Source organism: Papio anubis, chromosome 17, assembly GCF_008728515.1.
Source record: "Papio anubis isolate 15944 chromosome 17, Panubis1.0, whole genome shotgun sequence".
NCBI classification, from domain to species: domain Eukaryota; kingdom Metazoa; phylum Chordata; class Mammalia; order Primates; family Cercopithecidae; genus Papio; species Papio anubis.
The window spans coordinates 18922595-18934776 of record NC_044992.1 but is presented as its reverse complement, the minus strand read 5'-3'; the positions used below and the strand labels follow the sequence as shown (position 1 = coordinate 18934776).

At 43.4% G+C, this 12182-nt stretch overlaps 1 protein-coding gene and 1 pseudogene across 1 annotated transcript in view; both read right to left on the bottom strand.

The window, feature by feature from the left end:
• Positions 1 to 12182, bottom strand: part of SPECC1 (sperm antigen with calponin homology and coiled-coil domains 1) — a 315868-nt gene that overhangs the window by 257862 nt on the left and 45824 nt on the right. The window lies entirely within an intron of this gene.
• LOC116270979 lies at positions 8597 to 11146 on the bottom strand (annotated as a pseudogene).

The window sequence follows — 12182 nt, the reverse complement described above, 5'->3', positions numbered from 1 at the left end:
GCCCTTTCCCCATCCCTTATCTTACGCTTCTCTTCATCTGTATCCTTTGCGATATCCTTTATAATAAACTGATCAATGTAAGTTCGTGTTGCCTAGAGTTCTGTGAGGTGCTTCAGCAAATTAGTTGAACCCAAAGAAGGAGTCATGGGAACTCCAACTTGAAGCCAGTTGGTCAGAAGTTCCAGAGGCCCAGACTTGAGACTGGTGTCTGGGGAAGGCAGCAGCCTTGGGGCCTGAGTCTCACCCTGTGGGATCTGATGCTCTCTCCAGGTAGATAGCGTCAGAGTTGAACTGGAGAACACCCAGCTGGTGTCCACTGCTTCTGGAGAGAAATCCCCACACATTTGGTCACAGAAGTCTTTTTCCACGTTGACTGTTGCTGTGGTGTGAGAGCAGAGGAAAAACCCCAGTTTGAGTGGGTTTTTCCAAAACAGGTGGGTTAGCAGATCATAATGAATATGCAAATTGCTAAACAAAATCTGAAATGTGACATAAGCATGTAGTTTAGAAATATATTGCTCTTCTTTGTAATATATATAAGGTCTGACTATAACTGCTCATTTCTACTAAGAGGAATTTGACTTCCATGTTAACCAAACCATCTCTTTAGGTGACTTTTTAATTTTTGTTCTAAAGCATAAAATTTTACCATAAGAAAGTACACAGGGAGAACTAATTACAGAGGGAACATACCACACCCAGCAAGGAGTGGTTAGTGCGGTTGGCCTTCTCATGAGCTATAAGACAAGGTTCATCATGCCCTCCCTGTGAAAACATAACGGCAAGGGCTTTCTGTAAGTACATGGCTAGAAACAAGAAGTTCGTGGGCTTACAAGTTACAATACACTGGTATATTTTCAGTTTTAAAAACAATACTGTAGTGCCAGGTGAATTCATACGCCGAAGGTCATGTAGCACAACCTTGAGAGGTCCTGTAGGGATGGAAGATGCCTGGCACCGGGACAGATACTCCTGCTGCCCTCCCACCCCAGCACTGAACATCCTCTGCTTCTAGCGTCATGTACCTGCCACCCACACTGTGCTTCCCTCCCAGGCTGTGTGAGGATACAGTAAGGCTATGCATACATTTGCATTTGTTTAATTAGCCAGAAAGAGAAAAGCAGTTACCCTTTTGATTCCAAAGCAGATGTTAAACTAATTTGGGGAAAGAACAAGAGTCCCGGAGAGTCTGAAGAATGACTCATCGTCAATCCCCCACAAGTTTCATCACACTTGGTGGTGTGCCCGTTCTCTCGACTCTCCTGCCATCAGGGTTCTGGATGTGCAATGCCCTTCTCTGGCCCCCAGCTGCTCCTCTTTTGGCTGTCCCAGCATCACAGTCGCTCCGAGCTGGGTTTGCATGCTCACAAGAAGCTGAAGCCCTGACTCCTGCCTCTTCCTGGTTTCTTCCATGCCCTGCTGGTCTCACTTAACCTCGCTGACTAGTGTGAAGCCCCAGGATCACCTCCTTCTGCCAACTCTGGCCCTGCTTACTCAGCCACCAACCAGAGACTGCCAACTCATTCTTCTTTGTCCCTGATCTAGGTCTCCAAACAGAACTGAAAAACTGAACTGCCCTGAGGCCATTTGGCCCTCAGTACCTCTAAGTGATTGATTTATTCATTTCTAACTGTCTTCTTATCAAACCTCTCAAGGCATTCTAAATGCCTTGTTCTGTTGGTTAGGTTTAACTCAGAGGGAAGGGTTACTAGCCTGACTGGGATCTTAAGTCAAGCACTACTCTCTACTTTAGCCTTATTAACAAAGCTGATAGTCCGATTCAGTCTGCCTGATTCCTGACTCTTACTTCTTGATGGATTCTGAACTGCCTGTATGTGCGATGGCAGTTGGGGGTGAGGAGGTGAAGGGGAATGATGCCAACAATTGTTTTCCGGACCCCCGACAACTATCTTTGTACCTTTGTTCCCACCTTCCTCTACATGAAGGGGTCTTCTCTGAGTCCACAGAAAGCAGAATGAAGAAATGGATAAAGATAAAAGCGGCAATTAATTAAACAGAAAACATTTTTTAAATGACCTTGAAGATTAATAAAATGAAAAGTTGATGTTTTGAAAGGACTAACAAGATAGAACCCTGGCAAATCTAATCAAGAAAGAAAAAAGGAAGGTATCCAAATTAGAAACAAGAAAGAGGACATAATTACATATAAGGATTTGTAAACTAGGCAAAGCAGATCATTTTCTAGGAAAACATAGGTTACCAAAATTAACTCAAGAAGAAACAAACAGTCCAACAGAAAAAAAGGCAAAGGATATGAAAAGGCAATTCACAAAAAAGAAAAATACAAATGACTGCTAAACATAAGAAAAGATGCTTAACCCATCTAATAGGAACAAATATGAGCTAAAGCAATGAGGTATTTTTAAATCCATCATGCAGACTAACATTTTAAAAAGAGATAAGACTATTAGCAAAAATGTAGAAAATAGGCTCTTTCATGGCTCTTGAGAGGCAGTTGGGATAGGAATTATAAGGAGTGACTTCATATTTACTCTATTTCTATATATTTGGCTTTTTATAAGAATGTGTTTCTTGGCCAGGCACGGTGGCTCACGCCTGTAATTCCAACACTTTAGGAGGCCAAGGTGGGCAGATCACTTGGGGTTAGGAGTTCGAGACCAGCCTGGCCAACATGGCGAAATCCTGTTTCCACTAAAAATACAAAAATTAGCCGAGCATGGTAGCGTGCACCTGTAATCCCAGCTACTCAGGAGGCTGAGGCAGAAGAATCTCTTGAAGCTGGGTGGCGGAAGTTGCAGTGAGCCAAGATCGCACCACTGCACTCCAGCCTGGGTGACAGAGTGAGACTCTGTCTCAAAAAAAAATGTGTTTCTTGCATTATACCTGAAATTTGGGCCTGGCTTGGTGGCTCATGCCAGTAGGAAAGTGCTTTAGGAGGCTGAGGCAGGAGGATCACTTGAGCTCAGGAGTTTGAGACTAGCCTGGGCATCATAGCAAGGCCCCATCTCTACAAAATATTTTTAAAAATTAGCCAGGCACAGTGGCACATGTAATCCCAACTACTCGGGAGGCTGAGGTGGGAGGATCAGATGAGCACAGGAATTCAAGTCTGTAGTGAGCTGTGATCACACCACTGCACTCCAGCCTGGATTAAAGAGGGAGATCCTGTTTAATTTTAAAATAAAAATACCTGAAATATTTTGGATGGAAATTTTAAGCCTTTTAATGCATAAAGGTTAATGCTATGACTGTTACTGTGTGTTTGGACTGGAGAACAAATAATTTTTTTTTTTTTTTTGAGATGGAGTCTCGCTCTGTCGCCCAGCCTGGAGTGCAGTGGCGTGATCTCGGCTCACTGCAAGCTCCACCTCCTGGGTTCATGCCATTCTCCTGCCTCAGCCTCCCAAGTAGCTGGGACTACAGGCGCCCACTACCATGCCCGGCTAATTTTTTGTATTTTTTTTAGTAGAGACGGGGTTTCACCATGCTAGCCAGGATGGTCTCAATCTCCTGACCTTGTGATCCGCCCGCCTCGGCCTCCCAAAGTGCTGGGATTACAGGCATAAGTGACCATGTACGGCCACAGAATAATTTGAAATAAGGACATAGACAAAATAGTTTATGGATCTGAAATATTATAGGTAAGAAAGGAAAATTAGAAAAATAAGCAGCAAAGTAGAGACTGGATATGATACAGGAGAAAATCATATATACAAAGCATTAGTTCCATGAGGGCAAATATGCTGTCTTGTTTTGCAGAGTGCCTAGCACACAGGAAGCCCTTAATACATATTTGTTGAACAAATGAAAGAAAAATGGGACCAAAGTCAGTAAGTTATAGAAAACATTTAAAAATGTTATGTGATTGGTAAGGGAAGTAACTTGAAGACCTTCCAAATGTTTCTGTCAAGAAATCAATTTCCTCATAGGCCTTGCTTAGCCGCGTGATGATCAACTAGGGGATTTACTTGCTTATAGCAATCAAAGGTCAAGGTTCCCAAAGGTTGCATCTTTAAGGATCTACCATCTTTAAGGATCTACCAGGTGCACTCTCAGACTGGCCTCTAGCATGGTCCTTGTCACCAGATGGCTACAGCCCAATGCACACACAACCTGAGGATGGAGGACACATGGAGGCCCATGGAAGTTCATCAAAAGCTACACTGGGAGTTCCTGTTTCAAAAGAAACAAATGGGCCAGGCGTGGTGGCTGATGCCTGTAATCCCAGCACTTTGGGAGGCCCAGGTGGGTGGATCACTTGAGGTCAGGAGTTCCAGGTCAGCTTGGGCAACATGGTGAAACACCGTCTCTACTAAAAATACAAAAATTAGCCTTTTGGGCATGGTGGCAGGTACCCGTAATCCCAGCTACTCAGGAGGCTGAGGCAGGAGAATTGCTTGAACCTGGGAGGTGGAGGTTGCAGTGAGCCAAGATCACGCCACGGCTCTCCAACCTGGGTGGCAGAGCAAGACTGTCTCAAAAAGAAACAAAGAAACAAATGAAACAATTTTGTTCATATATATTTCATAAATTTGAAATGTTAAAGGTATTATGGTCACTGAAATCCTGCTTCATTCTTTATATAATCATTAAGGTTGAAATTTATACTTGCACAACTAACACTGTAGTTAATCTTAGTGCTACAAGTTACTGCTTTTACACAATATATTTTCACAATATTTATGCACTGGTGTTTATATACGTGTTTGTGTTTATATCTGTTAAAATTAGCAGTTTTCATCTTTTTCTACTTTGTAGCATCACATCAGTTCAGAAGGACTGCTACAGCAAAATGATTTGATGAAGTATAAAAGTCACATTGTGAGTGGCATAAATACAACTCTGAACAATTAGGAGGCTCACTATTGACTAGAACTAAACTGCAAGCGGGAAAGACACACGTCCTGTGCACCAAGTGATGTACCACCCAGGCAGTTTAAAAAGGGAAGTGCACATAGAAAGCACAATGGTGAATAATAAAAAATTAGAATTTATCAGACCTCGGATTCATTTGCTCCTAAAGCCAGAGTCCTTCATTGTTTTTTTTGTTTGTTTGTTTGTCTTTGTGGGTTTTTTCTAAATTTTTTTATTTTTTGTAGAGTCAGAGTCTCATTATGTTACCCAGGCTGGTCTCGAACTCCCGGCCTCAAACAAACCTCCTGCCTCAGCTTCCCAAAGCACTGGGATTACAGACATGAGCCACTGCGCCCAGCCCAGACTCATTATTGTTTATGAAGCTTCTGAAATAGTTACAGAAACCACATAAGCTTTCCATGTCACTTTCAAAGTCTGACGGTCTCTTTAGTAAACCAACCAAGTTATTCCTCAAGGGCAAAATAACGTTTCTCAGTGCAAAACTGATGCATTTCATTACCAAAAGGAAAAGACCACAACTATAAAGGCATCATTGAAAGCTGCACCCTTCAGAGGCAAAACACACACACACACACACACACACACACACACACACACTAATGGAACATTCCTTAGAACAGCCCCAAAGTTAATGATAAATGTTTTCGTCAAAGAGAAAAGAGAACAAGATATTAGCAAATTCCTCTATCAAATAACACTGAACATCAAGGAATATCAATGGCATGCCAAGTGGAAGAGGAAGTGCTAGCTCATGTACAAACCAGTAGATAATTTCAACTTGCTGCCGAATGAAACCTCTTTGCAGGGTATGAATCAGCACCTTTCATGTTTATTTTGCTTTGTTTTGTTTTGTTTTTAGAGACAGGCTCTTGCTCTGTCACCCAGGCTGGAGTGCAGTGGCACCATTAGAGCTACTGCAACCTCAAACTCCTGGGCTCAAGGGATCCTCCTGCCTTAGCTTCCCAAGTAACTGGGACTACAGGCCCACCATGGCCAGCTAATTTTTAAATTTTTCTATAGAGATGGGGTCTCACTAGCACCTTTCATGTTTGATGTTCATATACAATGACCAAGGTACAATGTGGAAAAGGGTCTCAGGGATCTAAACTGAAGGAGGAACAGAAAGAAAACGGGTTGCTACATAGAGTAGAAGAAGTTGCACTTCATGCCCGTCTACAACACTGCTGTTTTCCTCAGAGCAGAGTTGATGATCTAAATCAGGGGTCCCCAACCCCCAGCTCATAGCCTGTTAGGAACCAGGCCACACAGCAGGAGGTGAGCAGTAGGCAAGTGAGCATTACCACCTGGGCTTCACCTCCCATCAGATCAGTGGTGTCATTAGATTCTCATAGGAGCATGAACCCTGTTGTGAACCGAGCATGCAAGGGATCTAGGTTGTACGCTCCTTATGAGAATCTAATGCCAGATGATCTGTCACTGTCTCCCATCACCCCAAGATGGGACCATCTAGTTGCAGGAAAACAACCTCAGGGCTCCCATTAATTCTACATTATGCTGAGTTGTAGAATTATTTCATTCTATATTTAATGTAATAATAATAGAAATAAGCCGGGCGCGGTGGCTTAAGCCTGTAATCCCACACTTTGGGAGGCCAAGACGGGCGGATCACTAGGTCAGGAGATCGAGACCATCCCGTCTAACATGGTGAAACCCCGTCTCTACTAAAAAATACAAAAAACTAGCCGGGCGAGGTGGCGGGCCCCTGTAGTCCCAGCTACTCGGGAGGCTGAAGCAGGAGAATGGCGTAAACCCAGGAGGCGGAGCTTGCAGTGAGCCGAGATCCGGCCACTGCACTCCAGCCTGGGCGACAGAGCCAGACTCTGTTTCAAAAAACAAAAGAAATAAAGTGCACAATAAATGTAATGTGGCTGAATCACACCAAAACCATCCCCCCACCCCAGTCCATGGAAAAATTGTCTTCCACAAAACCAGTCCCTGGTGCTAAAAAGGTTGGGGACCACTGATCTAAATAATCTTATCTTCATTCAGTGCTAAAAAATGAATAAACTTTTTTTTAAATACAGGGTCTCGCTTTGTTGCCCAGGCTGAAGTACAGTGGCATGATCACAGCTCACTGTAGCCTCAGCCACCCAGGCTCAAGCAATCCTCCCACCTAAACTTCCTCAGTAGCTGGGACTACAGGCACGAACCACCAAGCACAGTTAATTCTTAAATTTTTTATAGAGATGGGGGTCTCACCATGTTGCTCAGACTGGTCTCGAACCCCTGGATTTAAGTGATCCTCCCTCAAACTCCTGGGCTCAAGTGATCCTCGCTGCGTGGCCTCCCAAAGTGCTGGGATTACAAGCGTGAGCCACTGTACCCGGCTGGATAAACATTTTAAGTCACACTACAGTCATGGACAATCAGCCTTTTCAACATGCGGTATGGACAGTGAGTCCCAGGGTCTGCTTTTCCACACTGAAATACATGGGATGCTAAGGAGAAAGGTGTTCACAAGGATATTTAAAAGCAGGAATATTTAAAATGAGGAAAAAACTATTTCTTCATGACTTTGATAATGCTGATAAAGACCATTTCTGTGATCTCAGGTGATTCATTCAAGTAGTATATTTCAGTAATCATTATCTGGAACAGCCTGAATCTTAGCCAAAATATCATGATTTTTTAATGCTGTTATGATATCCTGATGATATGACCAAGCTGCAGCGTAGGCAGCTAAATCTCCACGAGTTTGACTTCCCCGATAGTTGACAGTTTTCTTCACAAATTAAAGAAATACATTTTTTGATACATGATTGGCATATTTAAAAACTACACTGAAATGCTGCAAAATGATATAAAGAAACATTTTCCAGAATCAAATGCAATCGAAGAGTGGATTAGGAATCTACTCACCATTATCAACTAAATAGAAACACTTGGGCTGGGTGTGGTGGCTCACATCTGTAATCTCAGCACTTTGGGAGGCCAAGGCAGGAGGATCACTCGAGGCCAGGAGCTCGAGACCAGCCTGAGCAACATAGCAAGACCCTGTCTCTATGAAAAAAAAATTTTAATTAACCAGGCATGGTGGCAGATGCTTGTAATCCCAGCTACTCTGGAAGTTGAAGTAGGAGGATTGCTTGAGCCCTCGAGTTCAAGGCTGCAATGAGCCGTGGTCATGCTGCACTACAGCCTGAGTGACAGACAGAGACAAACAAAAAACACTTAACCACTTAAACTTCCTGGTTTTTTTTTTTTTTTTTGAGACGGAGTCTCGCTCTGTTGCCCAGGCTGGAGTGCAGTGGTGCAATCCTGGCTCACTGCAAGCTCCGCCTCCCAGGTTCACACCATTCTCCTGCCTCAGCCTCCCGAGTAGCTGGGACTACAGGCACCTGCCACCATGCCCAGCTAATTTTTTGCATTTTTAGTAGAGATGGGGTTTCACCGTGTTGGCCAGGATGGTCTCTATCTCCTGACCTCATGATCCGCCCACGGTGGCCTCCCAAAGTGCTGGGATTACAGGCGTGAGCCACCGCACCCAGCCAACCTTCCTGGTTTGTTCTTTTTTTTTTTTTGAGATGGAGTCTCACTCTGTCACCTGGGCTGGAGTACAGTGGCCGGATCTCAGCTCACTGTAAGCTCTGCCTCCCGGGTTTACCCCATTCTCCTGCCTCAGCCTCCCAAGTAGCTGGGACTACAGGCGCCCGCCGCCTCACCCGGCTAGTTTTTTTTTGTATTTTTTAGTAGAAACGGGGTTTCACCGTGTTAGCCAGGATGGTCTCGATCTCCTGACCTTGTGATCCGCCTGTCTCGGCCTCCCAAAGTGCTGGTATTACAGGCTTGAGCCACCATGCCCGGCCAACCTTCCTGTTTTTAAGTGTGACATGCTTGTTAACTCAGCAGCTGAAAGAATGCCAAAAGTGGCTTTCAGTAAAAAAAATTCACTATAATCTCTGCATCCATATTTAACCTGAATGCACATTCAGATTGATCAGTTAGAGTCAAAACACTTGTTATCATTCCTGATGACCTATAATTCTGGTTTCGGCTTTCTATTTCAATGGAAACAGAATAAGAAAAGAAATGGAATGGCTCTGGAAATTTGTCCTGGGCTATAGATACTATCAAAGATCACAAACAATGTGATCTGTCTTATAAATATAAAAAAGTATAATTAATTTTTAAACTACTTTTTTCTCTTCAGAGGATTTTACTTCAAGATAAAACATAACTTCTACCCATACTATGATTCCAAAGGTTGGAAAAAGTGTTTTGCCTCATTCTACCCTTCAAAGAGGTCATAGCAATGCAAACGTCTGTAAAATACCTCTGCATAATCGTCAGAAACTATAGTTCAGAAATCATTGAAAATGCTTCTCCATTTTAAGCTTAGGTGAGGTTTGTAAGGAAACCTCTGTGACAACTTAATCAATTTCTTGGGAGGTAAACTCCCAGACTCTCCCAGGGTCTCCTGTATTGATCTCATTTGGGGGGCCTCCTAAGCCCTTGAAGCACAATTGAAAAAGCCCTGGATCTCTTTTCTGCACATATCATCGCGGAATTCATTCGGCTTCCAGCAAGCTGACTCTCCATGATACAAGCAGCCTCGCCCTACTCCGGATGCCAGTCCTTGCCACAGTTAGCTAGGAGAGGGGTTTGCTGGGCTTCAGCGCAGGCCTCTGCGGGTTCCCAAGCCGCACCAGGTGGCCTCACAGGCTTGATGTCGCCATTGCACACTGAGCTCCTGGCAGGCTGTACCAATTTTTTAATTATTTAATATTATTTTTAAAATTATGGTGAATAGTTTGATATTCTGCTCTAAAATAGGCCCATAAATGCACAGCAGATATCTCCTGGAACCCACAGTTTTCCACTGGAAGAACTAAGTATTTTTCTTTAGGGGGGAGGGGTAGCATTAGGAGATATACCTGATGTAAATGACGAGTTAATGGGTATAGCAAACCAACATGGCACATGTATACGTAAGTAACAAACCTGCATGCTGTGCACATGTAGAACATAAAGTATTAAAAAAAAAAAAAAAAAGATGCTGCTAAGTCTCTGAAAAGTCCAGATCCTCTACCTCTTTCCATCCCAAACTAAGACTTGGAATTTATAAGAGATCTAGCTAACAGAAATCCCAGACACACCATTGGTTCTTCCCAGAGTGCAGTCCTCCTAAAGAGGCTCAGCCCTGGGCAGGCCCCTGCATCCGAAGGGTGGGTCTGAGACCCACACAGCACGTCCCAGGGTGCATGCCCCAGAGAGGCACTGAAACAGCTGAGCACAAGCCTGCAAGCCTGGAGAACTCTCACAGTCAGAAAGGAGGGGGCCCAGTGGGACTAACATAAAGAGAAAGGGAACACAGAGGAATGGATGGCACCAACAACCGGCAAAGCCTTCATGGCCAATGAAAGCATTAGTGACGGGGCCAGAACCCTCATCCCCAAAGACTCTTCACTGCCTTTAGTGGAAAAACAATGGCTAGAGAGTGAAGTTATGATCATGTATAGAGAGGTAAAGTTATATTTTTATATTCTGACTCTGCTAATATGAAATTCCCTATCTGCTAGACTAAAAGTTTCAGGTACCCTCTTCAAATATCCCATTAGGTGCTAGAGATTTAAAATGAACAGAACACACATTGTCAGGATGGTTATTACCAAAAAATCAAAAGACAACAAGTATTGGTGAGGATGTAGAGAAACCGGAACTTTTGTGCACTGTTTATGAGAATGTAAAATGGAGCAGCCGCTATGGAAAAGAGTATGCAGGTTCCTCAAAGAAGTAAAACTAAGATATGGAAACAACTAAATGCCCATCAGTGGACGAAGGGGTAGACAATATGTAGTATACACATACCATGGAATGCTATTCAGCCTCTAAAAAAAAAGGAAATTCTATAACATGCAACAGCATGGATTAATCTTGAGGACATTTTGCTAATGAAATAAGGCAGTCATAGAAGACAAATACTGCACGATTCCACTTATATGAGATACCAAAAATAGTCAAATTCATAGGATCAAAAAATACAATGGAGGTTACCAGAAGCTGCAGGGAGGGAAATGGGGAGTTACCAATCAACGAACATAATGTTGCAGTTAAGCAAGATGAATAAGCTCTCAAGATCTACTGTACAACACTGTACCTAGAGTCAACAATAATGTATTGTACACTTAAAAATTTGTTGAGGGTAGATCAACAAATGTAGTAGATCTACAAATGTGGTTAAGTGTTCTTACCACAGTAAAGTTAAAAAAGAATATCAAGCCCAGGACTTCGAGACTAGCCTGGGTAACATGGTGAAACCCTGCCTCCACAGAAATTAGCCAGCTGTGGAGGTGCACTCCTAGGGAGGCTGAGGTGGGAGGATTGCTTGAGCCCAGTAGGTCGACGCTGCAGTGAGTCATGACTGCGCCAATGTACTCCAGCCCAGGTGACAGAGCAAGATACTGGCCCCCTCCAAAAAAAAGAAAAAGTATGTCAAACATTTAAAAAGATCAGATATGCAAGAAAAACAACAAAAATGAGATGAACAGAGCATCGACCCTCATCTAGTGGAATTCTTGGTCTAACTGACAGACATTGAGAGACAATGACAGTGATGTGATCACAGCAATTACACAGGTATCCACTGGGGACTGCAGAAGAAAGGAGGAATGCTTAACTTTCAGAAAATAGAGAAAGCGTCAAAGAGTTGTGAAAGCCTTCCAAAACTAGAGAGAACTGCACACACCAATCACAGAAAGAGGAAAAGCCGTGGCAGATTCTGGGACCCACCAGCCATTTCTGACGGCTAAACTCAGTGCTGCAGGAGAGACGGGAGCTGGAAAGCACACTGGGATCAAACCTCAAACAGCTTTGCCTGCATTGCTTAAGATGACTGGGCTTGATTAACTGTAGTCAATGGGGACAATTCAAGCAAAGAAGAAAGATGCTCAAATTCACATTTTAGAATTTCTTTTTATGGCAGTGTGGGGAATAGATTAAAAGTGAGTGAAGCTGGAGGCAAGAAACTTGTTAAGAGGCAACTGAAACAGTCTAGATGATAAATAATAAACTGAGAGAGTGACTAGGAAAATCAGAACAGGCTGAATCAACAGATACCTAGATGAAAATAACAGGACTTGGTCACCAGTTAGATCTTGGAGAGGAAGGAGTTGTTTCCTCGTTTTCCCTAGGACTGGGAATACAGAAGGTTTGCCACGTGTATTGGTTACATAGTGGTGTGTAGCAAATCACTGACAACCATTAGCAGCTTAAAACACAAAGGCTTATCTCACAGTTTCAGTGGGTCAGGAATCTAAGACAGGCTTAGCTGGCTGGTTCTGGCTCAGAGTTCCTCATGAGGTTGC